This window comes from Pelophylax lessonae (genome assembly GCF_965119305.1).
Source record: "Pelophylax lessonae genome assembly, chromosome: 2".
In the NCBI taxonomy this organism is placed as follows: domain Eukaryota; kingdom Metazoa; phylum Chordata; class Amphibia; order Anura; family Ranidae; genus Pelophylax; species Pelophylax lessonae.
In genome coordinates this window covers 217,742,298-217,748,297 of record NC_138769.1, presented here as the reverse complement: position 1 = coordinate 217,748,297, position 6,000 = coordinate 217,742,298, and positions in this window count along the sequence as shown.

The following is a 6,000-nucleotide window of genomic DNA, read 5'->3' as shown; positions in this document are numbered from 1 at the left end:
GAAGAGGGAGTGCTAACAACTGAGGGCCTATGGATGACACCACAGAATTCCCAGCCATTGCCGAGCGTTTCCTAAGCCAGAGCTGCAGACTCAAACGACTAAGTGGAGTGGATTAACCAGTTCCGGTTCCGGCCTGAAGCAAAATGACGGTCGGGAGGGACCTTTATTGATCTGGGTGTCCAGGTGGATACAGCCAATGAATGATCAGTATACTGGCCCACTGCTGGCACCATTTGATCGTTGTGACCAATCACAGCAGTTTTTCCCATTAACTATATTATGTAAGTGTCAACTGATCATGGTTTTCTAAAGGATCATAAGTCTCAGCATACCCATTTCTCCTCTGTAACTGACTGATATAGTATTTAGGGACAGGGTATTATCTCACTCTGATTTGCATGGTTCCACCCATTAGAATAAGGAACAAAACCTTTTTACAGGGGGATTCATTTAGAAGTATACAGTTTCAAGATGCTGTAAAACAGAAGCATTTGAAGACATGGACCACAACTGCAAACCATTAGGTAGATGTACTGATAAAGTTTGTGCCCTGCTGACGTAGGCAATAGCAGTCAAAATGGCAATGTGTGCAATGGAGAAAGCATTTTGTGTTCTTGAATTGAGCAAAATGGAATGTTAACGTTGTGCAATGGCATTTTCGCTGACGATTGGAAAAACAACCTCCAACCAGAAAATCTATCTACAATTGGCATAAAAAATTTGGAACTATGGGCTGTTTGTGCAAAATTAAAAGTCCTGGACGACGTGGCGTGTATCAGAAGAAGTCGTCGATAGTGTTTGCACCACCATTCAATGAAGCCCTGGAAAATCAAGTCGGGTGAGTCATGAAGTGCAGATTTCTCTGGAAAATTTTGAGAAAGAAGCTGAAAATTATTCCATACAAAGTGCAGATGTTGCAAAATCTCACTGACCTTGACAAGACAAAGCACTTTGAATTACGTGCCGAAATGCAGCACCGTTTTAAAAATGACGATTTTGCCAATCACTCAGTTTTCACCAATGAAGCTACATTTCACGTGAGTGGTCAGGTAAACAATCAAAATGTTCACTTTGGGGAACGGAGAATCCCAGATGTAAAGTGTAACACGTGCGAGATTCCACTAAGGTAAATGTGTTCTGTGCTGTGTCCAAAAAGAAAGTGTACTGCCCCTTCTTTTTTCTTTAGAAAACTGTCACAGGAGGCTCTTTTCTGGATATGTTAAGTCTTTGGTTGATGCCAGTTTCAGGATGGTAGTGGCAACTTTATTCTCCAATTAGATGGATTGGAGATCAGGCAATGTGTGAGATTAGCTCGATAAACATCTTCCTCACTGATGGATTGGATGAGTCGCGGACTACAACATGCCACTGACCCAATGGCCACCCAGAAGTCCTGACTTAACACCTTATGACTTTTTCGTGTGGGGGTACCTAAAGGACAGAATATTCACCCCTCCCCTTACTGTTGATCTAGCAGGGCTGAAAAAGCCTATCACAGCCACTATTACTGCACTTGATTCAGATATCTTAACTCACATTTGGGCTGAAATGGATTACCAGCTCAATGTGTGTCGTGTGACTAAGGGTGCACACATAGAACATCTGTGACTGTCTCTAAAAAACTTGAAGCATTCCCCTACAATTCTATCACAGGTAACATAAAATATCTTTCTTTGTTCTTGTTTTATAGTGCGTTGAAACTGTATACTTCTTTATGAATCACACTGTATTGTGATTTGTGATGGAAGTTAGACATGTAGGGGTTGATTTACTAAAACTGGAGAGTGCAAAATCTGGTGCAGCTGTGCATGGTAGCCAATCAGCTTCTAACTTCAGCTTGTTCAATTAAGTTTTGACCAAAAAAAAAAAACTGAAAGCTGATTGGTTTCTATGCAAAGCTACACCAGATTATGCACTCTCTAGTTTTAGCAAATAAGCCCCGTAGATTCCTTCTGATTATTTATTTTCAAAATTTTATTACAGATTTGAAGAAAATGCATTTTCTTTCAAAATTTTGGTATTTTTTTGTTTGTTTATTTAGCAAAAAATAAAAAACCCTGTGGTAATTAAATACCACCCAAAGAAAGTGCTAGTTATGTGAACAAAATAATAAAAATTTCATTTAGGTACAGTGTTGTATGATCGCACAATTGTCATTCAAAGTGTGATAGAGCAAAAAGATGAAAATTGGCTCATGCAAAAAGGCAGTAAAAGTGCCGGTATTGAAGTGGTTAAAAGTACACACACTGTTTTTTTTTTATACAGATTAGGCAGGATAGGTAGGAGGAGGGGGGAAGGGAACATTTTTAGGATTAGTTAGATTTAGGATTTATTTCCATTTTTAGAAATATGTATACAAGGCAGCATGGTGCCAAACATAATGAAACTTGGATTTCATGTAACAAAATAGATTTTTACTTTTCAGTGGTAAGTGTAAAAAGGAATTTAGCTTACACTGTTCATTTTTCTTGGGTTGATAACATATCTAGCATAGTTTCTTATTTGCTTACTTTTATCTCCATGCAGGTGTTTTTACCAGCAATTATATTTCCACACTTTGCTCTCTGCCACCTGTTGCTACAGTCTTCCCTTTCAGATCAATAGAGTCTGAAAGCTGCACTCAACCAAAGCCAAGATTCTTTCTGTATAATTATAAATGCATATCTGCCAGCTCTGAAAGTATATGTCAAGGCCAGTTTGTGCAGTTCTAGTTGTGCCTTTTGTGTGTTGATAACTTCACTGTCAGAGTCACGGTATTAAATATCTGCTCTTGTATCCTTTTGTATAAGAGGTATTTACTGGAGTTCCCGCATTGATAGACAAGAGAATACAGATGTCTATTCATTTTCATGGAAATAAATGAATATGTTTTAAAAAGTTGTAATGTCATATAATAATAATTAATAATAAGATATAATAAAATAAAGAAAGAATTACAACATTAGCTGGGTGCCAGCATGTTTAAATTACTGGAGTTCCCGCATTGATAGACAAGAGAATACAGATGTCTATTCATTTTCATGGAAATAAATTAACATGTTTTAAAAAATTGTAATGTCATATAATAATAATAAATAATAATATATAATAAAATAATGAAAGAACAACAATATTAGCTACGTGCCAGCATGTTTAAATAACTGATTCCTTAAAATTACCAAAATAATTACCAAAAATCGAATTTGTGCAATTTAGAACTAAAACTAGAACTTTTTCTATTACAGTAATTAACCAGAAGCAATCATGAGCAGTTTATCAAATGTTTTTTTTTTCCCAGTACAATAAATAGGCATTATTAAAATTATGTAATAAAATGGTTTCTTCACTGGCTTCAAACTCATTTCAAATAGGGACAAAAGACTATTCCGGGATGCAATCTTTTTTTTACTTTACTTGGGATAGCCAATCCTTATGGATTATCAATGAAGGACAGACTAAGAGTAGGTTCCATATTGGCAACAATAGTGCTACACTACTTGTATTACATGACTTTGTGATATAAATCCACTGGCTAAAGAGCCCCTCTGGGAAGGGTTAGAACATAACAGTGCCAACATATTTCTTACCAGCTTTTGTCGGGTCTGTGTTTCTAATCACTTAAATTACTTGCCCACTAACACATCCTCTATGTTTTTATTGATTTCACAAAATGTAAGATTCAAGTAAGAACTAATGTCTCAGTTTCACCTTTTTTTTTTTTTTTTTGGCATTCAGTACATTAACTCAGTTCTGAATGTAAAAGCTTTTACTTGGCTTTTTTTTGGAAAATGATTTACACATAAAAAAAACATTTTTGGAATGCACAAACTTGCAATCAGGGACTCAATTTCTGTATCTGAAGGCTTTGTGATGGCAAAAAGCTACCCTTCAAATGGAAAATAGGTATCAGTCCTTTGCTATCCCCTATTAATTTATTTATCTCCACCGTTCCTTCGAAAAGGAAGTAATATCATCTATTAACTTAAATGAACCAGCCTACCCTCAGTGATATTATGTGGAAACAATATATGGATGACACTATTATAATTAACTGAATGTTGCAAAAACATTATCCAATGGTAACTAACTATCAAAGTAGTTTACTAGAAACATCTCTAAAGTTACTATGTAGACAAAGGGATCTGGATGGAAATTATTATTTTTTCTTTTTATCTCTTTTGCCTTTCTACATCTGTCTGTCCCAATCATAACCATTTAACACTTTGATGTAGTCCTCTATTGATGTCCTCCTTACTCATATCATACTTTTAAAAATGTAAACTGGATTTTAGATTTGAGAACTATATGTGATATCTATTTAACTCCCAGTTCAGTTGTCAGAATAAGGTTATGAGTAGAGATGAGCCAAACACCCCCCTGTTGGGTTCGCAGCAGAACTCCGGCACAGGGGAAAAGTTTTGCCCCGAACCACAAACTCCATTGAAGTCTATGGAAGCCAAACATAAGAAATCAAAATACCCATTTTGAAAGCTTATAGTCAAGTAGTTGGCAATAAAAGGGGTATGGGGTCCAGGTACTTCCCTGGGGGCATGTATCAATGCAAACATTTTTTTTTCTTTAACTATAGTTTTTTTTCAGGAGCAGTGATTTTAATGATGTTTAAGGTGAAACAATAAAAATGAAAAATGCCTTTAAATATAGTGCCTGGGGGGTTTCCCTATTCTGTCTGTAAACTGTTGCATCTGTAACATGTATAGAACATGCTGCAGCAAAACTGATATTTCTAAAGAAACAAAAAAAAACGAGTCAAATAACATTTAAATTTACTTGCCATTGTAATTGCCGGTACCCGGCTATTTAAAAATCTTTGGGTCTGGTATGAATTTAAAGGGGAACCGCACTCCCAAATTTTTAAAAAAAACGGCGTGGGGTCCCCCCCAGAATCCATACCAGACCTTTTTCTGAGCATGGAGCCTGGCAGGTCAGGAAAGCCTTCCTTCCTGAAATGAGTGGGAAAACCTGTCCAGCAGCATTAACCCTTCCTTTCCATGAACCACCAGCTCACAGGTCAACTAAAGGCACAGTGCAATTGGCTTACATTGTATCAAAAGGCTTTAACACACAAGTGTAGTTGAAATAGGCAGACTCAGGGCACATACCCCAACAGCAGAACAACTTGTTTAACATGTAGGACATTTTAGAGGCACCTGCTTACAACCCCAGTGCCCTGAGGCAATGCACCTGTACTGCAGCATGCCACAATGGTGGTTTATTGCTATGTGTTGTATTCTTGAAAAAGAGATGGGTTTGGTTGCAGTGGTGTGCATTAGAATCCCATTCAAAATGAATGGGCTGACTTTACAAAACACACGGTAAAGCTGAACTCCGGGAATTCAGCCAATCTGTAAAAAGTGCAATGAGGTGCATGCCACCCCATGGACGTGTCTCAATATTTACATATGACAGTTTTGTGGAGCTCTGGGAGTACAGCTATTGCTCCACTTCCACAGCTCTAATTTAAGAGATACTGTGTTCTCACACACAGCATCTTTGATCGCCCCTCTCCATTGCTGTCCATTCACAGGACACTTTGTTATTTGTGAATGAGTTCACATAGTACAAAGTGCTCTGCGATTCAACATAAGGATCAGAGGGGCAGGCATAACAGCTGCATGTGACTCTGCAACTACTGGAGCTGAGACCAGTAGGTTCAGCATTGAAACCCTAGAAGTATGTTGACAGCTATGCTCCCAGCGCTCCGTAAAAAGGAATATCGTAAATAAAGGATATGTTCACCTTTGTTCACTATTTTTTTTTCTAAGTTCCAGCTACCCTATGTGCCAATATAGCATCAATATACTTCATCTGAAAAAACAAAAAAAAACAAACAGCTTTCCATTTATTCTACACACGTTTACCTCACTGTCTGCATGGCTGTGTAAAAACACTTATCCATTACTTCTGCCTTACTTTCTGAACAGTCTTTAGGTCATGATACAGGAAGGAGTTGACTAGCTGTGTGCTAATGAGGTCAGCTGGTCAACTCATTCCTGTGTCAAG